Source organism: Labrus mixtus, chromosome 18, assembly GCF_963584025.1.
Source record: "Labrus mixtus chromosome 18, fLabMix1.1, whole genome shotgun sequence".
Taxonomy (NCBI): domain Eukaryota; kingdom Metazoa; phylum Chordata; class Actinopteri; order Labriformes; family Labridae; genus Labrus; species Labrus mixtus.
The window spans coordinates 6,659,561-6,686,819 of record NC_083629.1 but is presented as its reverse complement, the minus strand read 5'-3'; the positions used below and the strand labels follow the sequence as shown (position 1 = coordinate 6,686,819).

Genomic DNA, 27,259 nt, shown 5'->3' with positions numbered 1-27,259 from the left:
CTACAATAACTCAACATTAAAGGGAGTTTTCCAAGACTCCTGTTTTTATCAAAGCTTCACTTGTTGACGGATTCTTTTGTCAGATTGATAGATTTTGTCAATTCAGATTGATTCAAAAATGATTTTCACCTCCTATAGGCATCTTCGTAACCTGAGCCTGAGGTTCCTCACAGAAACATTATGGAGTGTGTTCTTATTGTCACAGTGTTAATAGAAATGTCAATAACCATAGTAACCTGGTCATTGATGAAGGCATGAGTCAAGAGATGCTGCCGACCTGCCCACTCGTGAAGAGTGGACGACAACTATGATTATTTCTGAGAAGCAGTGGTGATTCTAGAGTCGGGCGGCCCTCCCGTGAGCGTTCATCCGCCGGTATGCCAATGCTAACGCCTCTTCCTCTTTTTTCCTGTTTCTTTTATCTCTCCTATACACAGATAATTCCTCTTCATTATTCTTTGTTTGCTTTCATTTACAAACTTTCACTGCAATACTTAGGAGGACAACGAGAGTTAAGGAGGTTTCCTACTGTTGCAAATTTTGGCCCACTGCTTTGGTTTAAGTTTGTGAGCCCTCAGGGGCCGCCTACTAGTCTGGGGCCCCAAGCAGTTGCCGGCCATGTTGACAAGCTGCACCTCTGCTTAGAAGAGGTTGAATTAGAAAACGGAGGTAGATATAGGAACATCGTGTAGGTGAAGGGCAGTGCAAAGACAGCAGACTGAGGAAGAAGACATGTACGCACATTTGCTCAAACGCCACATTTTTATTACATCAAAATCTAAACTTTTTTGGCATTTGAGCAAGTCTGCAGCCATGTCTGCTTCCTCAAGGTGACACTCTTTGATGAACAAGTTTGTAAAACTTATGCCTCCACTCGCCCTTTGACCGCTCGAACTGTCACTTTAACTCACTTTAATAATCTACTGTTGCTAATGGACTGATGTAGTTAACTCTGGAGGAAAGCAGGATCAGATGTATTTTTCTTCATTTACCATGAGGTGACTACTTTTTTCTCCTTGTTTTTTTGTATTTATTTCATCAACTTCTGCATATGTGAATATATCCATAATGACATCTCCAGATGGGCCACTGATATCAGATATGACGCGTGCCCCATGATGAGTCCTGATCCCAGCAGCCGTGGGCTCGTATTCGACCTCGGCCCTTTGCTGCTCGTCGTCCTCCACTCTCTGCTCCCAAACGTTTCCTCTCTCTCTCTTCAGCTCTTTATCGTACTATCCAATAAAGGCAAAAAATGTCCCAGAAATATCTTTACACAACTTAACTATCAGAGGCTTGAACATGTTTCCAACTGCAATCTCTGAACTCTTCAACCATCGTCTGACAGTGAAGCGTCCTCTGGGAGCTCCTGGTGAAGCCAACAGTTGGAGATAAAGGACTTCAGGACAATCCTTTCTTTGTTTACAATCCGGTGAGCAATTTGAGCAGCGAGAATGGAGATGTGTTGAGATGTTGTATTCAGATCTTTGTTTACAGACATTTAGTTAAAGCCAAGTCATTGAAATATGACTGATGACATGAGGCATTCCAGGATTGCATCGTGTCATCATGTCTCCTTTGATTTGGACATGGACTGATTTCCTGCGTGCAGCCGACGCCCACTGACACCTTCGTGGACGACACTCAGACCACAAACGTGAGCCTCAACACTTTCAAGACCAGAATCCAGTCCTGTGCCTGCAGGTTCTTTTAATGCAGAATCCATAAATAGAGATAATTGTCGATGCAATGAGCTAACATTTGAAGATGATATTTCAAAAGGATTCAGACCTTTTTGCCTTGTAACACCCTTGAAAATACTTGGCAGGGGTGAGCTCTAGCCTGAACTGGCTACTCGCCCCGACTCTGCCCTTCCTGTTCTCTTTCTGACATCGCTCTGCAGACTCTCCTTTCTGTTTTAGCTGTTCTCCTTGTTGGGATAGGAGATTTCTTTACTGGGCGTTTGTCCTTTGATTGGGCACAGATATCTCTTTTTTTAATTTCAAATACCTGTTTCAGTTCAGTGTTTGTCATTGGCTCTTCCTGTCAAAGATGGGTTAGGGTTATTTTAAATGAAAGCCTAAAGATCTCCGATGATTCAATCTCCTTGAATCAAACACAGCAGCTCTTCTCTCCTGTCAGGATGAGACTCTCTCTCTAGTTTCTAATCCCCTCAGTGCTCCCCGTGCAGGTTGTCGGTGCTCGGTACAGTACATTGCTGCCTTCCTCCCACACTGAGTGCTCTTATCACAGAGAGCCCTGTGGACCCAGCAGCTGTCAGCACTCTGCACCTCTGTGTCTGCTCCCTGCTCAGGATCGTAAACACGAGGTGAGTCTGGTGGCAACCCTCGCCCAGCAGCTCTACACTACAGCCCTCTGATGATTCATAAAGATCTCAGACGGCAGCGGGATTAGACATGAAGTTCAAACACCTCATGAGCTGCAGGAGAAAAGTGTCACGACCAGACTTATTAAGATTCGCTCAAAGCTGTGCGCTATTTAACTGTTTGCTCCTCTTATATGATGGCTGCAAATTATTCCTAAGGAGGAAATGAATCAAAATCTATAGTGCAGAAATATTTAGCAGGAAGTATAGAGCTAGAAAAGACTGTATATCAGTTCTGTGATTTGGAAAAGATTAATAATAAGAGTAAAAATAGACTGATTAAGTTTATTAATTTCGTTCCCGGTGCCATGATTTTATCTTCCTCGTTTGATCCTCCTGTCTGTAATATAGTGTTGGTGATATGTAATCACCAACACCTGGGTCATAGACTCATCAGACATTTGTTGACTTAACAGCCCACTTTATGAAGGACTTTACAAACATCAATCTAGATGAATTCTGACAAATACATGAACACTAAAGAAAAACTAACACTACTACACTGCTGACAAAATTAAAATCAATGAATGTAAAAGTTTCATAGATACACGATGCAATACGTTATGATACATTAAGGCCCTGACACACCAAGGAGATCGTTGGTCGTCGATCTTAGTTGGACCGTCGGTGAGCAGTCGTTGCCCTAGTTGTTGCGGTGTGTTCGGCCCCCCCGTCTGCCTTTTTTCGGACGATTTGACATATTGAATCGGCGCCGGCGGTCGGTGAGAGGAATCTCTCTGATTGGCTGTTCAGAGGTTTCATTTCTCTCCAGCTCTCGACACAGGTTCAGTAAAGCCCCTTGAGCATGCCGCTGTAGTATCCTTCATATCATTCTTTCACCCATTAGTGCGGTTTCTCCTTATTTGTCTCCTCCGCCTCTTCTTTTCTTTTTCCACTAAAAGACCAAGAACTGAAAACGGCAGCACCATTTTCAACTTTTTATCAGACATTATTCTCCATTAGTAGACTACCTATAATACGAGTGGTGCCCTACAAAAGGTGTGAAAATGGTCTTCTCGTATCATAACAACGGACAACCGCAGCCTGCTGGCATGGAGAGTTATTTCTATTAGACCAACTTCAAGATTTGGTACTCGCCTGGACTTGAACCGGCGACCCTCCAGTTCCCAACCAAAGCCCCTACAGACTGAGCTACTGCTGCTTTAAATTGCCGATACAACATCATAGAATACGATGAGATACGATAGGCTACAGTAGGATACGATATAGGATTCCATATGATACAGTACACTTATTGTCCACTTGGGAAAATGTGTCTTGACTTCAGTGCTGCACATATTAAGCTGAAACTTTAACCAACATGTCAGCTCATCACATCTCTGCCATGAGGTTAAATCTTCCCATGTGCGAGACTGCTGGGGTGACTTGAAAATGATTCACATTCAGAAGAATGTGCTGCTTATTTTTTGAGTCTGCAGTCTCTGCTGCCCAGGAAGTTCTAAAAAGTAATTTATAGCCCGCCCACACTTGTTTTTGGCTGGGGCCCTGAGATTGACGACCACATTAGCCACTCTAAAGCAAACAGCATGGAGAGAAATACCCACACACCGCGCCTGCAGCTCCACACATACATTACAGCGCTCTCACTTCCACACTCATTGCACATGCAGACCGTGTTTCAGAGTGTTCCCGGCCTCTGGTAAAAGACTGATTATTGTGCCGTTTACAGAGTGAAGCTAGCGGCTGGATTTCTAACTGGAGTTCCACTCAAACTCATCGAGTCTTCACGCTGTGTGAGAGCTCATGGCCGAGGCCCAGAGCTTCATTAGAGTGCTGTGAAGGCTTGGCCTCAGCAGAATGGACCGCCGCCTTCATCTTAATGACCAGGATGACATATTGATTCTGGGAGAGGATGTGTACTTTGTAAGTCCTCCAGCATTTATGAAGAAACAGAACATCTGAGCATGAACACAACAGTATACGTTACAGTGTGGATGTTTTATGGATTACACTGACTTGAGTCAAATAAAAAACATATAAAAGGGAAGTTCATGTCTTCAGAGGGTATTAAACAGGAGAAGTGCACCGGATGTGTGCTTTGTGCGTTGAATCACAACATTTGCACCAAGATTGGCACTGAAACTAAGCATTCGTAAATCAACCTATATTCAGTCGACATGATACCTGAACTAAACTGGAATCAAAATGAAAGGAGAGAAGTGAAATGAGCTGACCAGAGTTCATCTATTTAACAATAAAGAAATCTGTTCTGCACTCTGATTGGATGTATTCATGTTGCGTCCAAAACACACCTATGTATAACCAAGGGACCTTATCCAACTTCTTTGCAGTAACTACTACTAACTAACTACTTTGTTTAACTGGCACTCACACGCTTTAGACACAACGCTTCAGATCTAAATCTATATTTTAAAAAAATCATAAAATGACATGTTCAAAAGATCAGATTTCCTTTTGAATGGAGAGAGCTCCACGGAAACACTGGTACCTACAGAGTGATGCATTATGGGTTGTTTGTCGGCCATCTGTTGCTGGTCTTATGGTCTGTTTCTTTAGAGTTTGTTCCACCCTGATGGAGTGGGATTTCTGAGTCCAGTTTGACCAACAATAAAGTCTGAAGGCAGGTGTAACGTGTTTCTGCTGCCAACGGGGGAAATCAACTCATGTCAAGTGAACTAAATCCAAAACAACTCCTGAATCCCACAGTTATTTCTGCAGAAAAAATACTCAGAGCTGAATCATCTGTCAAGAAGTGGAGAATTACAGCTGTCACAGATGATGAGGAGCTCAAAAAGACAGAGTGAAACGATGTGAGCTGCTGGAGTAGAAATAACTGCTTGCCTGCTTCCAACAAGTCAGGCAGGAGAGTGTGTGAGTTTGAGACTGATGGGTAACCTGAACAACCGCGGGCTTTAAGTTCTGATTTAATGGTGTCGTTTAATTTTTCTGTTCCATGAGAGAAAAGTTGGAAAATGGTTGAAAGTGTGATGAGTTTTAACACAAAACTGAGAAGATTTAGGATAGTTTTTGATGAATTTCCAGGTCTTTCCACTTTCTACACTTAATGTTTTTCGCCCAGGTTTCTTTCAGTAATAGTCTGAGGCGTCATGCACAGACACACACTTGGACACAGCGTGTTCAAGGAGGGGACATGTAGAAAAGGTTTTATTCAGCCTGGCCATAGAGAACTCGGGAGGTAACATTATTAAAGAAGTGTAAGCTGTCTGTGTTAATGGGGAGGTTAAGTTCATTATACTACTCCCTGCCCCTCACCCCCGATGAAAACGAGCTCCCGAGTTGACCGTAGTCATGACGACCGGGTGAAACCGACCTGAGGAAGAGAATATGTTTACCGACGAGCTAATATATCTGAGTATAAATTACAGGACGTTTTTATCACAGCAGCACAAACAGCAGCTTATTATTAGCAGCTCCCGCTTCCTTATGTAGCAGTCTTTGACTTAACATCCGGTGTTTCCACGGCAACGATAAACATGTCGTGTCTGTCACGGCGGCTCTGTCATGGCTGTGTCCATGACAAGACACGTCCCATAACAAATATAAAATTAGGGATTTCTCTGGCATACTTACCTGTTGCTATTGTAAGTACTCAACAATTTATATATAACATAAGTTTACTCCATTTTTTTATTAATTTAGATTTTTTTATGAAAGAAAAATGAAAGCTAGGACACATTTAATGAGATCTTTAAGAACATGATTTCAGCTGCTTTGATGATTGAAAGATGCTCTTTGTCTTTACAGCAGTTATGTCCTTTAAAGACAAATCTTAATCATGAATAAGACAAAACAAAACAAACCCTCTCTGCAGATCATGTAGCGTTTAAGACCTTTTTAATGGAAAAGACCTCCTAACACTGACACCCATACATCATTCTGTTGTCTTACAGTGCTCTACTTACAACCCCCCCCCCCCCCCCCCCCCCCCCCCCCCACCTCTGTAAAGTGCCACACACTCCCAGCTGTCATTAACACCAGCACTTTCCTCCAGTGGTAAAACGTGGTTTGCTGTATTTTCCTCTCTTCAGACTTTAAAGTGAACCTGAACACGGATGACAGACGCTTGTAACTCAGGATGTGTGGCTTCCAGGCCAAAGGCTAGATCCTGCACCGCCTGCAGCCAAAACATGCAACCCTACCCTGCAGCTGTGCTCGTACACTCCCAGTCCGAGGGTTACATTACATTAGAAATGGAACAACTGCAGAAACTTGACAAAATAATGTCAGAAAGTTTCAGCCGGAGTTTCGGCTCCTCTGCCATGCTGTAAGTTGTGATAATGATCGTGTTCCTGCGGGAGCCGTCACACTCAGGTTCACAGGCTCAGTTTCAGTCTGTGCACAGGCAGGTTTTTCAAATATGGATGACGGAGTTTCATTCAAATCCAACAGCACAAACAAAGCTCCAACTTTGTTCTGAAAAATCAGCCTCTGTGTGGGTCATTGCACAGATGAAGTTCAGCATTTGACTTTAAAAGTGAGCAGTGGGATCATTGTGGCGGCTAAGATTGAAGAATGCTGCTCAGAGACTTAGTGACTTACTATATCTGGGACTCATTCGTATGAAAATAAAATTCAAAGTCCAAAATATGATAATAATTATTACAGTGACGATAAGGATAATGATGATGATACTGGTCAACAGAAAGTATTCAAACCCACTCAGCCTCTTGCCTCCCGCCACACTAACGCACAGGTTAAAAGAAGGTAAAACCACACCCACTGCAAATTACCCCAAATTATATCAGACCCATATTACAAAAATTCAACAGAGGTAAAAATGGTCACCTTTCTTAGCCATAATAATAATAATAACACTCATCTCAGTTGAGATTTGGGTTGGCTCTGGCTTTCTCGCTCCATGCCCTATTGTTTACTGTGAGAAGGCAGACTCAGAGGGCAGAACAAACACCTAGCTGTGGGAGTGTCACCCACCTGGGGGAGGGGTTACTGCCCTTTGTGATGTCATGAAGGGAAAATCTCCAAACGGCCTGTTTGAGCACACATTTTCTGAAAAGTGGAGCAGGCAAAAGACGGAGAGGATGGACTTTTCTCATCATTGGAGGGTTTGTAGACAGACTAGTGACACATATTAGTGTTAGGAATGTATTTTGCGTTATATGTGACCTTTAAGGCTGTTTACATTTCACAAGCGGTCAAACATGCTTTGAAAGCTTTACTGCAGTGTTGCGGAGGTGACAGGAGAATATACTCACACATAAAGCTAAAGTGAGGCTGCTTTCACCTATAAAAATCAACACACACACACACACACACACGCACTTAGTTTGTACATATAAAGTGACTTTACCAAATAAAAACACCCACACACACACATAGAGCCACATGTGGTGTGTATAGGGTTTCAGCAGATTGGCTGGCCTCTCCTCCGTCCTCTGATTTATTGACGTAAATTAAAAAGATTCCAAGAAGTGAGTCAGTTTGTGTTGGCACGGCTCAGCTCCAGCCCGCAGGTCAGCCGCCCCCCCAGCCCCCTACCCCCCCAACTCTCACACACACACACACACACACACACACACACACACACACACACACAGACACAGACACACACACACTTCCTCATATTAAGTAAAGCCAGGATAAGCCTTCCTAAGCAAACAGAGCACTAACACAATCTCCATTAAAGCAGGAGATGGATGCCATAAGTCAGGACGCTGTCGCTCTCGCCGGGCACGCCGACAGACGCAGCACGGACATCCGGTGAGCTGCGATCATAGACCCTATAAAAAGATGACAAATGACACGACAGCTACATGACAGGTTGCAGTCTGGACAACAAGCTTCGCCTCCTCTATGTTAACAGATTGGACATGGGTCAAACTAACATGGTGTCTGTCATTAAAGATTTTATCATTCTGATTCATGTCCAAGTGTTCATTTTGAAGTTCAAATTCAATTATTTATTTTGATGCCATAAAAAGGCGTGACACGTCATGATTGACAGTTCTGTTGATGAATGAGGATCCTGCAGCTCTGTGTGCACCCACATATCCTTGACAATGTCTACCCATTTATATATTAATATATTTAAGAAAAGAAAAGATGATATTCTAAAGAGAATAATAAAACAATGATAAATACTTTTTTGCAGCTCAGCATTTTCTCTGGCTTCAAACAGGTTTTAATGACTTTAATTACATAAAAAGTCTGCTTTACAATAGATTGTTTTATACTCTAGTTTCTTATGAGAAAATAAATATTCCACCGTAGACATGCAGGGAGAGTATTTTCATGAGAGGACAAATTTAAAAAGATTACTGTACAGCTCGTTGGTTTAAAAGTCTTCCGTATATTGCAATATGTTTTTAATGCAAGATTGTTTTTGTGTTTGAAACTATAAATACTTTTTTAGTTGTTACATTTCTAAATGTGGCTGAAAGGAAACATCACATCATGGTGCATGTGTGGATGTCTGTGTGTTTCTGTGTCTTCATGCAGTGTGAGCCGCTGAACAAACAGACGGACGCCTCCTCCTCTGTGACTCTCTCCACATCACATCACATGTATGTTTATCACATGATATATGAGCTGCTGCTGCTATAGACCAAGAGGAGGCGATGATATCACATTTACATTTAGTTCAGGTTCAGGTTTTGATATGAGGAGGCTGACGCTCCAGAGAGGCGGTTCATATATCAATGGCTAACATCACTGATACAGTCTGTGGGCTAAACCAGGTAAAATCCTCAACTTTGTATTCATAATATATTATAGTTTAATCAGAATTCACCACAGTTCCTTTCTTGTGACTCCTGTAAATCCAACCTGGGCTTTGATGACGCCGGCTCTTTAGAATCTTTTCTGGAAAACTGACTCATATAATATTTATATCACTCCCTCAGTAAATCCTGCAGAATCCATATTAATCTTTCAAAAGATGTCTCATCCTATCATTACTGAGATCCTCTATTAAATGAAAAAGCAATGAGGAGAGAGACAAATCCTGCAAACACAAATGATGCGGAGATCCCTGCATTAATAACAGCTCGGTGTCACATCTACATCTGCAAAAAACCTCGGCATCCTAGGAGAGCAGAGAGCATGATGTTGTGAGTAGACCGTTATATTTAGGGGTACTGGAGGTGCCCCAAAATAATACCCCCACTCCATTTATCCAACATTTTTACTCCATGCACGGACGTTACAGTCGCAGGACTCGTTTGTCTCTGAGTGGTGATGACACACGAGGACTTGCACTGCCGACGCTCCAAACAGACACAGAGAATACGCTGCAACTGTCATACGCACAGGGGAAAAAAATGATGTCTCAGGCATAGATGGTCACTATTTATCAAAAACAGAGTCAGTAGATTTTTCCAGAAAAATAAAATATAGACTTTTACAAAAGTAGTGCAGCCGACCCTGTCCTCTGGACTGTTCTGGTTTGTTTTGGTTGACTCGGGAAGTTTCTGGGCGGGGAGCTGGTGTGTTTCCTCCAGCCAATGACAGCGCAGCAGGTGAGTTTGGGAGTGGATACAATTCAGCGATTGGACGTGATTCAAACTGGTGCTTTGTGAGGGACACCAACTTGGCACAAAAAAGAGAAGTCATAATCACAGAGAGGTGAAATGCCAAGTGGATAAAACTTGTTCTAAAACGAAGATGAACCTTGTTGGCTTTTACCCATGGCTGTGGAGTTGGTCTGCTTCCTGTTGGACAAGCAGGTGACAAACACCGCCGGTTAGCTTGTGCTAGCGTGCGGTAGCTTGCTGCGTAGGTACAAGCAGTAAACGTACACACTACGTCCTGCAGTGAGTGAGCGCTCTTAGGGGGTCATGAGCTCAGGAGGAGGGGCCTGGTTTAACCTTTGTGTTTAAAAGCTGAAACAGCTTACTCACATAAATCAACCGCAGAAATGTAGAAAAACAAAACAAACTGAACAAAAAATGGGAAAAACTGTAAGCTTAACTAAATAAAGATGTTATGAACAAATCAACGGCATCTAAAAAAAACCACAAGACCAGATTTTGCCCTGATTAGACTTCCATTTTTCCAAAGGACAGTGAACTCAGCGGCGGGTTTTGGCCCACTAATAGACTGAGTCTGGCTTCACAAACACGCCTGTGTTTTCTCCCTCTGCACCAGAATGTGAATGTTTTTTATATGGGAGGATAATTAAACTCTCCTGACTGTCATTTCATTATAAAACAATACAATGTGAGTTATGATCCAATAAAAGCCATTTGTCTCCTCGGCTGAGGGGAAAGAGCAAAGCAAGAAAGGAGCTGTTTATGACTCATTGTATGATTTTGTTTATTCCCACAGATGAGCCATAAATGAGCGTTTTGGCATCTATATCTAAGGTAGCGGCTGACTGCGGGCCTGCTAATACAGGGAAATAATTCAGCTGGCACAACACACGCCTCTCTGATTGGGACTCTAAGCTTTCATTAAAGATTCGATGCATCGCAGCCGTTGGCAGACCTTGCCACTTCCTCTGTTTCTGCTTTGGGTCTTGGCAGCGTCTTCTCAAAACACAAACCACCAGTTGCCTGCAGTGCTCTTCCAGAAAACCTCCAAAAAATGGCAATTATACAGAGTTCAGTACCGTTCCAGTGTTTTCACCTCATCCCACGCTCTCTTGGTGATAATATGGTTTAACAGCCTGGCAGGAAACATTGTGTAAGAGCACATAAAGTCTGCAGTGTGTACTCTCACAGAAAAACAACATGAACCTCTGCTCAAACAGGGAAATACTTGTAAAGTGTGAGAGGAAATTGTGCATTCTATTACGAGGATAAATCTCCATTCATCTCTCCCCCTCATGATTTAATTCTTTAACAGATTGAACATTTCTAAAACACACAAATATTCTCACTGTAAGGAGGAGAATCTCCTCCCACAATGGCCCGACTTTCAGCAGACAGATCTACACGTTTTACACTCCATGGAGTGGGTTGGCAGGAAATTCTTCCAAAGAAATCGTCAATCGATATATGAGAAATTGTGTTAATGAGTCATTGTTCGAGAAACAAGATGTGCTACAAAATGTCGAGTCAAACGCCAACTAGGAATGCCAAAGAGACGTCGAAAATCTGGGCTTCACTGTCCATTTCTGCACCAGTTAAAGAGCCAATGGACCAAAGCTGGCTCAGCGCTGTGAGGTTCAGTTTCACCAAAACAACCAAAACTGCTGGAGAACTTCTGTTTTTTTGCAGGTCTGAACTTTCAACCCCTATTTTGATAAACACATACTATGCAAAAACTATACAAACATTGCTTTAGTATCAAGCTAACTATTGTTAGCATTAGCTCTCCTTCGAGCTTTCTGGACAGATAGGTAGCACAACACTTTCTGCAGTTTAGGATAAAGTGATACTATAGGATAAAAGCTTTCTTTACTGATTGTTCACAAGAGTCAGAGAGACAGTGAGTTAATGAGTGAAACTGTAAGTCTAACTGGGGCGCTGCAGTGGCTCAGTTGGTAGAGTCGGTCGTCTCTCAACCAAAAGGTCTGTGGTTCAATCCTCAGCTCCTGCAGCTACATGTCTGATGTGTCCTTGGGCAACTCACTTGACCCCAAGTTGCTCTCGCTGCTTCATCAATGACGTGTGAATGTGTATGAAGGGGATAAGTTAATACTGATGGACACTACATAGCAGCCTCTGCCATCAGTGTGTGAATGTGTCGGTGTGACCTGCGGTGTAAAAGCGCAGAAGACTAGAAAAGAACTATACGTGCTCAAGTCCATTTACAATTTAACCTTAGGACTATTAATGTGATTGTGTATGCATATGTGCGCAAACATCTTCTGGTGAAAAAGAGATGCAGCCATGAGGGAGACAGAGTGTAGACTAAGTAGTCCAGGTTTCTCCATTTTGTCAATCTATGCTCATTTTTTATCTCTGGCATGCATTCTCCTTCCAGGTGTGAAAACTATACAAAGGCATAAACAGACTAAAGTGAGGCAGTGAGCAGATGAAAAAGTACATTGAGGTACATTTCACCGCCCCTGCTGTGTCTACAGTCTGCAACTTCTGTAAAAAGAAAGTTACGGCTTAGCCTCAATCCGTCTCGCCTCATTTATGTAAGAGAATACCCAAGGAAGGATCCAGAACTCGCTCTCTTCTTCATTTCCTTCACTGTGTTCCTCGTGCATTTTTCAGCTCTGCCCTTGGGCCAGAACCCACTTTAAACGGCCTCACCAGCCAAGACAAGTGCCCCACGGAGAGCAGATCTGTCTGCATACTTGTGCTCATCTTTTGCTCATTAGATGCCCCAAACCGTCCTGTCAGACGTAAAAAAAGAGTGTGTCTGCTGTCGGCCTGGGATGTGTGATATCCCCAACAGAGCCACGTCAAATGGCAGAGAGAACCCAGTCTGACACAAGATAAAAGTCACATCCATGGTGGCCCTGCAAAGCTGAATGTCCTGTGATTTAGCCCTAACCTAACCTTACACATAAATGAATAAACGTAATGGGTGTTTGAATATCTTTTTTGCACACTCTACCTCATGTTTCAAGCCTAAGTCAAGTCTTTACCAGAATTACAATAGATCAACTTAAAAGCCAGTGTATAGTTAAGAAAACCTTGTTAAGTGATCAAACTAAGAGGTGTTAAAAATGAAGAGTATGTGTTGGTGCAATAAAGCTGCAGTTCCTCAAGTGTCCACCAGAGGCTGGCTGCAAAAGTGAGTCAATCCCCATAGAGCCCCATGTTAAAATGTCCAACTGTAGAGCAGAAATAAACATGAAACAGCCTGGTACAAAAACAGTTTTGGTCTCTATTTATGAAAAGTGTACAGGCACATTTTTATACAACTCACCTGTTTAGATTATATTAAAGCTTAAACTGAGGGCGGGGCCTCTTTGAGTGACAGGTGGGAGCAGCTAGCTGTCTGCTAGGTGTCACCTCAGCTAGTTGAGTCACTGACCTTTAACCTCTCGGAAGGGTTTGTGCTGTTGGAGCCTTTTGGAGGTTTCATGTAAATATCAGACAAATACTCTTTAAATCCAGACATCTCATTATTTCAATATGTTCATTAGTTGGCAGTATATTTGAGGCTCATTGTGTTTGTTCTTATTGTGCAAAATTTGAATTCCATTGCAAGAATAAATGTAACACTATGAGAAACAAATGGTGAGCTCCTCGTCAGTAGTCAGCAGTGACTTTGTGCACGCTCTCCGTCAGCCTCCAAACAAACTGCAGATAAACTTCAGCTTCAAAGAAATCATTTGGATGCAGCCCGACGTGTAATCGTCTCACAGCACCGACTACAGAAGTTTTTCAGAAGTAAACTGCCCATTGTTTAGTGAAGAAACACTCTCCCTCCAATCTGAGAAAATGTGCAGAAATATGTGTTATGAATACACATACACACATAAACTGCCTTCGATTTTTACTCAATACAAGCAGCTTCTCTAAAACGAGCAGTGAACGCCGGTACAAGTCGCCTTTTATTGAGTAATCAATAAATGTCTGTGAATAAAACTGCTGGGCTCAGGTTAGAAAAGAAAAACAATATGTGTGGTTACAGCTCGAGTCTGTACTCCTCATCATCAGGAGTGTGATGAAGCAGAAAACACACACCCTGTCCGGAGAATCTTCTTCCTGTCTGAATGCTTGTATCTGGTGATAACTGAGGTTCCTCTCTCATGAGAACAGATCTGTACTGCTGCATCACTGGAACTCAGCATTGAGTACAGGCAGTTACATTTTCTGCAAAGACTAATAAGTGTTTTGTTTCTTTGCATAAATATTTTAAAACGTAGAAAATTTGGTCCCAGAATTTAAGATTTGAAAAACCAACAGCCAGATTTGGGGGCACAGATGGCCTCGCGGTTATGTCTCACCACGTGTACAGAGGCTTAAGTCCTCCAAGTGGGCGGCGGACCTGCTGCTCCTTTAACGCATGTCATTCCCCGCTCTCTCTCCTGATTTCCTACTCTGTCCACTGTCCTAACTAAAGTTTAAAAGCCCTTCTTTTATTCTTTTTACTTCTGTTTCTTGAAGTCATGAAACTATGACAACAAATTTTTTTCCTCAAATGTGTTTGCATACATTATGCTTCCTTTTTAATGATTAAACACTAGTTAAAATAAAAAGCCAATTTCTTTTAAATAATTCCATCATTAACCATTAAATAAATAATTCTCCTGTTTAAAAATAATCTTTTCTTAATGTCTGCTGCCTTATCTGATTAATCCTGATTATTCACACATTAGCAATTAATAAGGGAAGAAGAGGCAGGATTGTTCTCTGCTGTGATTTAAAAGAAAAAGATGATTTAATAGTGGGACAGAAGTAAAGGAAAGGAGTGAAGATGAAGCAGCTGGTTACCTTCTCAGTGCAGTCAGCAGGTGTGGGGTTGGAGTCGCCTTGTCGTCTTTTTTTGGCTCCTTGAAGTAATCTGTGAACTTTACAAGCCCGGGTGGGAAGCTGCACAGAGGCTTGTGCCTCTGTTTGGATAGATCACCTCAGAGCTCAGTCCTCTCCCTCTGATGAAACCTCCTCCTCCTCTCAGTCCCCTGCAGCTCTGAGCTCTCCCTCTCATCCACACCGACCTGCCTGTTCTGCTCCTCCCTCCGTTGTGACCTGTGCCATGAGATCACAGGTGAGATTCCAGAGCCTGCAAAAGAACCAGGAAAGAAGAAATGTGGATGATGATGATGATGATGATGGAAGCCAGCTGAGGACGCGGGAGCTCTGCGATCTGAGCGCTGCTGCAGCCTCCTGTCACAGCTGAGAACCATGTGATGTCTGCAGACAGAGAAAATCCCCCCCAACTCTTCATACACTGTAATGTGGTGAAGGAGTGTGTTCGGGGGATTCACTCTCTAAAAGAACAACAGGGCAACCAGAGGGCACCATGAACAACACACAGACTCTGATTGTATGAAGGGGAATTCCAGCAGAACTGAAGGCAGATCAGATGATTCATTGTATGAGAAGATGACCAGGTTAAAATTTCATCCCAAACATTGAGGTTAAACATTAGGTTCAAATACTGAACTGGAGGTTTTCATCACAAAGAAGGAAAATGTTTTCTCAGAAGTGAAGCATCCACAGCTTACATAGCAAATCTTTTGGTCTCAGGTGTCACTTTTCAAGGCATTTCAAGTTTTCTTGCAGGCCAAAGACCTTTAAGGAGTCTTTTGCTGCCGCTACTCTAAAGAAGCACAACCTGTGATAAGCCATGAGTTAGTCATCACTGTGGGCCTCTCCAATTCAGTTCCTTAACTAAGGAACTACTGTATGTGAGGGGGGTCAAAGTGAATCTCCAATGGAGCTTTCACAAAAAAACTTCCTAAAATTATTCTGAATGCAGTCAGGCAAAATGTCACTCTCTCTTCAATCTTATGTAGAGCTTCTCTGGCCACTCCTCAAGTATTTTTAGTCAGAGTGAGCTGATGAGAGAATGCAGGAGATCTCACAGGGAGCGAGTGAGGGGAGGGGGACTTGACCTTTATTCCCTGCGATTGCTGTACGACCATAGACTGTCTGCATGCAACTGCTGTGATCTCTGTGCACGTAATTCAGTTCTCCAGTATGTTCTTCTCCACTCTTTAGTTTACATTGTGATTCTGCTGAACTACACGTAGCATTGATATAAAGACCCCCCCCCGCGGTCACAGTCTCCAGCTGTGAGGTGCATGTGTGAACTCAGGAGGATTTAAGGAGCAGTTCTCATGAAAGTCCCTAGAAGATCCAGGAGTGCATGTGTGAAAATGGCTGTGGTTTAGTCAGCATAATGTTTCATATCGTTTTGCTGAAGTTATTTATTTTAGACCACAATCTGATTTGACCGATTGGTTCTTCAACTCATTTACACTTCACTTTCACTTTTGTGAATTCAGTAGAGGTTCAGTGGTTAGTGCGCGCGCCCCATGCATGGAAGCTGTAGTCTTCCAAGTGGGCGTCCCTGGTTCAAATCTGACCTGTGGCTCCTTTCCCGCATGTCATTCCTCACTCTCTGATTTCCAACTCGATCCACTGTCCTATCTCTCAAATACAGGCACAAAAAGCCCCAAATTAATGTAAAGGTTCTGTAATGAGCTACGACATAAGAAGTATATGACCAACAGGACACCCCATGCACATCCAACCTACGTTCTCAGGTGCTGGTCGGCTGCAGGATCATACCATGAAAAAATCAATAAACTGAAAATGACTTTACACATTGTTCGTGAGAGTAAAGTAAAGTTCTGTGTTCCACATTTCTTTGAATGATAAATCTATAAATGTGTTTAATTTATACAGTATGTTTTTAATCTGATTCCCCTCTCATTACGTTCAACATTTGTGTTTCTTTCCAATCTAAATATAAGAAGGAGGAGGAGTTCTTTCAGTCAACCTGTGAAATGTAGACATATTGACCATCAGATCACCGGCTGTGAGCTTCATTAAAACAAAGATCCTCTCAGCATAAGTCCTGCTGCTCTGAATCCTGGTGTGACTTTTCAGCAGTTCATAATTAGAACAGGAAAGACGTTAAACATGTGTGTCGTTAAGAGATCGCCCTCCAGGTGGAAGAACATCCTCATTAGCTCACCGGAGGAGGTTTACCTGAGGAACCAGAAACGTAACATTCCTCCTGCTGATCACAGATCCAACACACAGATATCAGCTGTTCATGTATGAAAGATACCGACGCTGATCCATGTGAAGCTCTGTGGGAGGCTGTTACAGGTTATCAGATCAGCGATGGAACAGCTCTGGAAGTGATAATAAAAAAATCTACAGGGGATGCAAAAAGTGTTGTTTAAAGACAGGAGAGGAAGCATTATGGTAACCACCAAATCTAAATGTTGGAATCATTTAGAGAAATTATGACGGTAAATATTTGGTAAGATAACAAAAGAACAATGCAGGAAAAACAGAATGTGCACCCACTCGGTACAATCCAAAATCTTCAGGAATAAATATGTACTGAATGTACTGAACAACTCAAAATGTGTTTATCCAGGTGTGTAATTAAGGGGGAACCGCACACAACAAAACATGAGTTGTGGTCTGATGTTTCTTCAACATGTCTGAGGTTAATGTTTTTATACTTTCAGCGTTCTCGCCACACGAATTACTTAAAAAAACAAACAAACAGATGTTTCTCATAGTCTACATGAAAGAACTTCCCAGAAAACGTTGATATTTGCTGCATGTCATCCCCCACTCTCTCACCCTGATATTGCCTGTCTCTTTTCAGCTGTCTCATCTATCCATTATCTGTACCACTTTTTCCTGTTTCAGGACCCGAGGGGGGGCGAGAAGCAGGGCACACCCTGGACTGGTCCCCACTCCCCAGTCAATCACAGGGCGACAGATTTAGAAAGACAACCAGCCACACTCACAGGGAGGCGTGCGATTGGTTCATCAGATTGGTACCTCGTGGCAGACATTGGTGGTCTGTTTTTACAGGCTTACAACTGCTACAGATATAAGGGGTTGCTTCATTCCTTTTTCAGAGCACATGAGTTATTCATTTCTGTCAGGACCTAAAAACAATGTCAAACTAAAATTACCAAACCTGCATTTAACAATTCTTCCAATTCATTTTTCAGCACTCACAAACCATAAAACTGTTCTAAAAAAACACTCCAATCTGGCTCCTGTGTTTCCTTTCAGCAGGTGGATGATGAGTGAGGAGAAGCACTCAGCAGGTACTCAGACTCCATGAATGGACGTCCTTGTCAGCGTCAGCAAACATCTCGAGAGACTTCAGGAACAAAAGGCTTCCCGGCCTTGTTCTCTAACATTTCTATAATGTCTGAGAATAAACACTGAAACGTTCTCCTCATGAGCGAGACGTTCGGCAAAATGTCGGAGTTATTTCAGATATTTATTCAACCATCCCTCACTCGCTCTTTCTCTCTCTGTGCTGGAGTGTCTCTGAGAGCTGCGTCCAATACGACACCTGCTCTGAGGTGTGCACAGCGTTGGAGAAGATCTCCGGTGTTCCTGCACAGCCAGCAGAAGAGACGGCCCGTAGCGCTGCGGTGCCCGCTCTTGAGATGTTTTTTTGTTTATGTCACATCGAGTCGTCTCCAGCTGGTCACACCTTGTCCATTTTACAGCCTCGTGGGAGTCTGATAGCAGCCACAGAGCTCCTTTCTGATAGCATTTTCTCGTCTCCAGTAACAGCCCAGCTTCTTCTGCTGGGTGCACTGGTAAAGCGGCGGTCTCTCAAATGTGTGCGGATCACGTTTGTGGCTCTTTACAAAGTCCCGCTCCCTGGGTCTGTGTTCATTTTACCCTCCGCCTCATAATCAGTATCTATACCTGATTATATAAACGGGGCTTGACGACACGTTTCAAGCGTGAATAAATAGAGAGATGGCATTTAGTCCTGAGTGAAAGGACTCCTGTTGATATGGAAACCAACTGTAAAAAGGCCACTTTGTCACTGAAACACACGCTGACATCTGCACTCAAAACCATCATAAAGATATGTACGGGTGTTAACATGCTGTAGGAGAAAGAAGCCCACCAATACAAAATGTGTGAAACTCATCGCACCACTTCACATTTCTCACACATGATACATGCAATAAATGATTGTTCTGGGGCATCAGTAGCCTTTCTCTCAGACTCTTTTTCAGGGCCCTCTGTGCAGCCAGCAAGGAGCAATAATGGTCTTCTGGCCAAGACTTCCTTTTTATTGCAAATGTCAAAAAGTTTGAATATAGCGGGCCTCTGGATAGCCTAGTGGTTACCTCACATACCCCATGTATGGAGGCCATAGTCCTTGTCTCAGCGGCCGTGGGTTCAAATCTGACCTCGTCCCTCACAGCTGATGACGGTGATGACCATCGAAAGCTTCTATCTCTTGAATGGAAGAGAAGTGAATGCACGCTGGATTCTAACGCCCAAGACCAGAAACACATCACGACTCAGTAACTTCAGACAGGTAGAGCATTTATTGACATATCTGAACTCTTCATCAGTGAGAGAGACGACCTGATTCAGAATGTTTGAGTTTAAATTGAACCAAACGGAGAGCAGAAGGAACATCTCCTCCTCTCCTCTTAGTCAGCACGGCGTTAATGTTTGTGTTAATGGACTGAATTTAAAGTGCAGTCTGTTACAGCGAAGGACGACTCTTTTTATAGCTTAGTCCAGATTAGTGCACTGATGGGGTTTAAGTGATGACGCCTGTGGAAAAGATGTGTGAAACGTGTCTATTTTAACCCCTGATGAAATGTAAGTTACATGGTTTTTTTTTAAATAGGATTTGATCCAGTGTACTTTTTTCACATAAGTGGAATATATTTTCAAAGAATAAAGGCTCCTGAGCTTCTGAATGAGTCCATAAAAAAGGGTTTGGTTGTAAATAACAACCTTTAACAACAATCACAGTCTCCACCGAGGGATAGCTGAAGAAACGAGGCTGTCCAACTAACTCATGAACATTCAATGGCTGTACATCATCTCTATTAAAGGAGCAATATGTAACTCTGACACCTAGGGTTTAAAATAGGTACTGCAGTCTAAATTCAAAACATTGTAGAGAGATGTCTCCCCCGCCCCCTCCTCTCTAGAGTCGATGCTCACTCAGGTCACCATGTGGTGGACACTGAAGCTTCAGTGTTTATCCAGCTCTGCATCGGTCTGTAAACCTTTCTGTGTTCTAACCTCTCTCCATTTTTCAAAAGCATCTCCAATATTGATCCTAGTTTGAGCACGTTTCTGCTCGTGGAGCTTATTAGAAACATGCAGAGGCTTTTTAGGTCGGGTACAATCACTTCTATCTGAACCACTTCTCTTGCCCGCTTCCATCGCTGCAACACCTGTTGGTTTGACCTGATAACTGGTCTCATATCTGGCAAACCGAGGGGCGTCCAAAACGGCTGTGTGGGGGTGTCTTAAAACCGCCTACCTTCTCTGGTCCAAACAAATCCGGAGCATTCAGGACCAGAATCTAAAGTTAGAAGGAGGACATACTGGCTGCTGCATCATAACATGATGCTTGACACATATTTATGGAACTTTTTCCGGGCTAAACTGTCTTCAAAGGAAAAAATTAAGAGTTCACAAGTGCTTTTTTATGCCAACAGGAAGATTCACAGCCAGTCTGAATAAAGTTGGAAACACCCCGGAGGTCCTCTGGGTTTATTTACAGCTGATTTGTCTGCATGACTGATACAAGCCTGAACACAAAAAGTCTGCGTCATCTCATGGATCATGGACCACGACTGTATAGTTTTTAAACAGATGAGCATCTCTGCTCATCAGAAACTTTGTCAAAGCTGAAAAACAGGCAGAATGATATCGGAGGGTTGAATGGATGTTTGGCTTGGTGTAAGACAATAAGCTGTTTTTTTGTGGTTTCATTGCTGTCATGGAAACACAACTGGTTGAGTCCGAAACATGGAGATTGAATCTGTGGTACTCTGATTATACCAAAGAAGAAGAATTAATGTGATTTTTTTGGATAAGAAAATGTGATTTTAGATGCAGAGAATCTTCAGTCACTGCTGACAGTTTTTTTTAATCTCTGTTGGAGCTGCACATGGGACTGAATCCAGCGCTACATGCTGTGCAGACATGCAATACAGTGAAACCTGCAGTAACAGAGGACGAGACAAAGACACAGGTTTAAAACACAAAGGACTAAATTATAAAGGGATTCTGAGATCTACATAGAGCGATTTCAGATAACATCAGTACTTAGAAACACGAACAACAACTAGTCTTTTGGTGCTGCATGGCTGCACAACACTGTCCCACAAATGGTATGGTACCGTTTGTTTTAGTTGCAGCTCTGGTCCTGTATACGTTCAGCACTAAAGTGTTTATGTCAGGCTTTAGAGCACAGACGATCATGTCTTAGACTGCTTTGGGAAAAGAATGAATTCCTTTAATACGGCGTAAAAACATCATTTCTCTGTATGGTCATCTTCCAGTTTCATTCAAAGGCATCTGAATATGGATATGAAAAGCTGACACTAATGATCATGCATAATGCGGCTGAAGGCCTCTGTAGTCTTGTGTCTGTGTGCTGCCCCTGTCGATAAACTGTGTGTTTACTAGATTTCAGCTTGTTTCACAAGCTCTGACTTCAAAGGGAGACAAACACTTTGAATGAGCCTCTGATATTCCTCAGAGATGTGACATCTCTGCATACAGCTCCATTGTAAACACTCAGCCGATCTGAGGGGACACAGAGGGACAGCAGTCCGCCACCCCTCAAACTAAACATCCCCGGGGTCTCCTGGGAACAGATTCCAGGGGCCTTGGATTCACATTGTTTACTTCCTCTGGCAGCAGTCGTCCCACCAGTCAGCCTCAGAGAGCTGTAGCAACACAAACTGAATAATTCATCACAGCGAGAAGTGAAGGCATTCATTAAGTTTTATTTGCAAAGGAGAACAATGGCGTTCAAAGGCTTATAAAGAAGGAAACAGGCCACCCCCCACCCCCACCCTCCGTCTGTGTGAGAGAACTTAACTTTTACTTTTTCACATGCGAGCTCACACTGTACATACAATCCTGCAGGGAGACACTCTCTGTGCAGTCCATGGTGACTGGCAGAGCTAGTCAGGTGACAATTATGATGTGCTAATAGAGCTGATGGGACTTGTCTTCAAAGAGAGACGAGAGAGTGCGCGCCTCGGAGGCTGCAGCAGAGTGAGAACAGGAGAAACAGCAGGAACACGCTGAGGAGGGCTTTGCTGGTTTGTTTGAGCTCAGTCCTTTATTTCATCCGACCGTCTACAAAGAGAGCAAAGCGGAGAAGAAATGTGAACGATGTTTGAAAGCATTGTACAACATAAAATAATCCATCTTTAAATGATTCAGGGTTGGACACATTTCTGCACAAATTCCTGAGAAACCTGCAGAATGAAACGCCTCTGGCCTCTTAGGCGATGTGGTCACTATGAGTTTTAGGTAACTTTAAACAAATCACAGTGTTTGCTTACAAAACCTTCCTGTCATCACGAACATCAAATGAAATTACATGCAGCAAATTAGGCGAGGAACAAAGACGAGATGGTTAAACTCTGTTGTGTTTTGGGGTGCTACGTTACAAACCTAGAATACAAACAGTGGACCAAGAGATTGTTTTTGCATGAAACCTCGAGCTCGGCTCACCGGCTGCTGCCATGTTGGTTTTCTGCAGCCAGAAGTCAACTTACTTGGATGCGAGGGTGGAGCTGGAGAGGAACAAGGGGTTGCAAAATGCTGAAGTTTCATTGCTAAACAGTTAACACCTGTAGCTAATTCATTAAAGTAGCAGAAAACTATTGAAAAACTCCAGACCCCAAGTATTCTTTCTTGCAGTAAGTCTGAGTGAGCTGATGTGAGAACGCAGCAGGATATTATCCGTAGAATTCCCCTCGAGCCAATAGGAGGGGGGACTGAAGATTATATCCTGTGACTGCCGCACGGTGCATAGAGTGTGTGTACCCGACCGCTACAATATCCGGAGCAGTCCGGATGAATCTTAATAATTGTAGGAAGAGTGTATATGTGGAAACAGCTGCTTATTTATCAGACCTCCCACCCTCTAGTCTGACCGAGATCGATTCCCCTGCTGTAAGGTGCATGTGTGAACAACCAGATCAGGAGGAATTCAGGAGCAGTCTTCCTGAAATCTCTAAATAATTTCAGGAGTGCATTTGTGAAAACAGCTTTTAACTCAAAAGGGACTTCAGCTTCAATCACCCCAAACATCTGAATAAGATGTGTGTTTATGAAAACTCGTAGAGAATGACACTTATTGAGATCAAGAGCTGCAAGAGACGATTCTACGTCTTTACCCAAGCAATACGTTTGTCATGTAATTTTGAGTCCCTGTTCTTTTCTCCGGTTTTACTCTTCATCCTTCCATGCATCATTAACATGCCGATGACTTATACGTCTCCGTTAGATGTTCATCAGCCGTGCATTAATATGTTTTATGTCTGCTGAAACCATTTTTCTCTCCTTGCCCCCCAGAATGATCTCCTCTCCAGATAAATCACGGCCGGGGTTTTTACAGCGCTGTGTTGTAATTTATATCATTTGCCCATAATCATAACTCATGCTGTCGCCATAATTAGTTAACTGTGTTTAATCACACGCAAAATTGATCCCTGGATAACTAATGTTTCTAGAAATCCTTCCCCAACTGTGATCGTGCGGCCCACTCGTTTGTAACGGCTTCCTGCTAATGACGGCACTCGTGGAGGCGGTGTGCGAGGCAAGCGGGAGGTCTGGGCATGAGCTATGTTCTGGCAACACAACAACTCAATACAGCCCAGCCCGTATCAATTATTCCCTTTGCCCCGTGCTGTGCACCTTTGAGGGAAACAGCCAGGGGATTGAGTGGAGGCAGACAAAGAGACATGCATGTCATTATGCAGGCAGCTTTCTCCTGAGAGGGCCCTCCATTCCTCCCCGCTTTCCTCTTGTTTTTCCTCTGCCTGTCACTCTCCACATCCCTCTCTGTCAGAATCAAAACATGCACAACTTTAATTAATTAATCCCACAAGGCCTGGACCAGGCAGAGATAACAGACTTCTTCCTCAGCCCCCGACTGCTGCTCAGCTCTGCAGACCTGCGACGCTGCTGACGTCCTGAGCCGAGACCTTCTGCTCTGTCCTCAGTCTGACTCACAGGCTCATTAACCCGTCTGCCCCCTCCATGTTCTGTTGCATATTATTCCTTTTTTAAAACTTTCTACTTACTCTGACACACTGAGTTTTAGCGATGGCTGCAGATAAGTTTCACTAATATTAAAGGCAGGGTTTGTAAATTTAGAAAACTAGCATGATTTTGAAAGTAGCATTCCCTCAGTGCTACGTCTGCACCTACCCGCTCCGTCAAAAGCCACGCCCCTCACTTACATGCAAAAGCGCCATTGGTCCAGAAGTGGACCTCAGCTCATGCTTTGAGTGTTGGCTCGTGCATGCATGGGTTAGAGAACGAGCAGGGAGACAGGGAGGCTCGTGATTGGTTCATCAGATTGGTACCTCGTGGTAGACATTGGTCAAACTTTTTACTTTTTACTTTTTACATTTTCTTCATTCCTTTTTCAGAGCACATGAGTTATTAATTTCTGTCAGGACCTAAAGACAATTTCAAACAAAATCTTGAAAAAGTGGATCTGGAAAAATGACCAACCCTGCCTTTAAATATGTCTCAGAAATTGTGATTTCAGAGCAATTTCTTACCTTACATTCTTTTCATTGTTCTAATTTTTTAGCACAATACAATACTTATGCAAGGAAGGAATGTGGCGCAAGGAAAGGTCACTGTTAATATATGGAGTGTAATTTTTTACACAAACTGCATCAGTCGGGTTAAACCCAAACGGCAACCTCCGGTGTTGAAAAATTAAGCAAACGCGAAAGTGCAAAAATCTGCAGTTCATTAGGTGTCCACAGGAGGCTGGCTGCAGAAGCACCAGAAGTCACACACACACCCATTCAGAAAAGCTTTTTGCCTTGTGTTTATCAGCACAGGTAATTTTTTTATGACATATCCGTTTTGATTTGATAAATGCTAAATGTTATTGATAATAACGCCTGTGGCTGACCTGACTTACAAGTAGGTGGGTGCGGTGTAGCTTTTTGTCAGGAGGCTTAAAACCTGCCTCAGCTCCAGCTCTTACCCTCGTGTTAGGTTGACTTAAAGTTAGTTTGAGACTGCGTTTTTCAGCCTGGCGACCACGATCGCCAGGCTTACAAAGCTCCCTTTAGTCAACGGTTAAATCTGCCTAACCAGGGGAGAGATATAACGAGCAGATTTAATCTCAGTGATGTTTATATTTCTTGAATTCTTTCTCTCCCGTTAAACTCTCATCACACTGACGTGGTGCGTTCAGGACCCGGTGAGCCTGTTCACAGAGGAATCACAGGAAGTTCAAATAAACACAGAGCAGACATGTTGGGTGAGTGATGTTTGTGTTTGAACTGTTACTTTCAGTATTGGCATAACAATGCTGCCAGCTAGGAAGCTGACTGATTATTTATTTACTCCATACATTATAGATAAAGACTACAGTCAATATGGAGGATAGATATTCTACAGGAGGGCGCATTGTACCAGAGAAGGAATGTGGAAACATCACAGTCAGACATGTTTCTTTAATATCTTTGACTTTAATGTATTCTCTGTTATCAAAACTGCTTCTCTCACACTTTCTCGGCTTTCTTCCTTTTTAGGAGTGCACCAGGGAGGGGAAAAAGAAACTGTTTTGTGGAGTCTTTTTATGCATGCCGTACGGCTCATCTCTCACCCTGAAGCATGAAGTCACTTTCCAGGTTTGGAGCACTTTGAATTTATCTGCTGAAGTGCAGGATTTTATTTCCAGGCTCTAAGGAAAGGGGGCTGCAGATTAATGTGTGTGCTTGTGTGTGGGGTCTTTTGGAGACTCGTCTTATCTGCATGTTCTCAAAAAATGAAACTACAAAAGTGTTTAAAGCATTATAGGAGCTCGTCTTAGCTTCTGCAGGCTCACTCTTCCTCGCCTTTTTTTTTTTTAAAACGGACGTGCTTTGGGGGAAACCATTTTTTACACGACCCTAACAACCTAAAGCCTTCATTCTTTGCAGCAGAGATAATAACATTTCAGTCTTGCATGTCATCAACTTTTATCTTCATGAACATTGTCGTTATGTATTGTTAATAGCTGTACAAAATGTGACTTTAAACTCCAGGGGAATGACAGAAGTGACTGAAAGTTTGGGTGAGACAGAATACCCAACATGGACACCGCCATCAATGAGCCTCCAAAACCCCCCACAGTAACAGTTCAGTGACATCACTCAGGCTTCGTCCATGCATATTTACCAGTCTATGATTGATACCAACCATCCCTACTATAATGTTAACTACCTCACATGACCTTTGAACCTATGATAATGATTCTCGGGATTTGAATGATTTGAAAATCCCGGGAAATCAGAAATCATAAGAACACCAACCATAGAGAGGTGAACACAACTATACCTGTATCACAAAACACCTGCTCTCTTTATACCTCAAAAAGACCTTGGATGATCCTGCTGATAGCACACACACACACACACACACGAGATATGATTGGGTTGGCCATAATCTCTCATCTCTGTGTGAACAAAGAACAAATGTGACAGGCTGATCGTTTCCTGTGCAGAGCTGTTGGTACCAGGCAAGGAGGGGAAGAAGAAGCTCTAGTGGGAAAGGGGAAGGGGATCTTTCTGGACCACAGAGCTTGACGTACGCTGGTCGAGGCAGCTCCACAGTGGGCCAGCAGCCCGGCACAGCCCGGCCGTGACCGGAGCTGTCAGCGCAGATAGCGGCCGCCACGGAGCCTCTCTCATCAGACGGCTGGTGAGGAAGATGAGCGGGACGTGAGCAGCCAGGCGAGCTGCTGTGTGAGACCGCTGCTGTGTGTGTTATTTTACTGCAACACTCTGATCCCACAGATTCATCCGTTCAAGCTAACAGCAGATTTGTCCTTTTAAAAGCTGCGTTCAGAGTTCAAATAAATGCTTCTCCTCCCTCAGGACACTGATCCTCCCTGGCTTTGGTTTTCTTTATTCTACTTCTATAGTCGTATACGCTTATCTACATTTCTCAATCACAGCTTACAGTTTGGTGTTGTACATAAAAAAGTATTTCTCTGAGACAGAGCTTCTCTAAGAAGAATACTGGCTGAGAAACCTCCCGTGGGTTGCAGCAGGGGGGTCTGTTTTGTATGTAATCTCAATATAATTGTTCTAAAATAAAAACAGGTAAAGCCAGAGCATAATTCATGTCGCTATAGTAACCTCTGGATGTACATTCAGTTTTGGTATAGCTTTCTTGTCCTGCCAAACTTCGCTGTCGCCTGACAGAAACATGACAAGTTCCATTTAAGTGGTTGACATGGAAAACCTGCAAAATGGATTTCGGACTTTTAATTTTCTGGTAATGCAGTGATTGACCAGTCAGAATCAAGTTTTCA

The 27,259-nt window shown here is 43.0% G+C and overlaps 1 protein-coding gene across 1 annotated transcript in view; it reads right to left on the bottom strand.

The window, feature by feature from the left end:
* si:dkey-87k14.1 (leucine-rich repeat transmembrane protein FLRT2) overlaps window positions 1-14,834 on the bottom strand; it is a 37,471-nt gene extending 22,637 nt beyond the window's left edge. Inside the window, exon 1 of the mRNA XM_061063144.1 lies at window positions 14,689-14,834. The gene's annotated coding sequence lies outside the window, so the exon portion shown is untranslated. The remainder of the gene's footprint in view (window positions 1-14,688) is intronic.
* Between the last annotated feature and the right edge of the window lie 12,425 nt (window positions 14,835-27,259).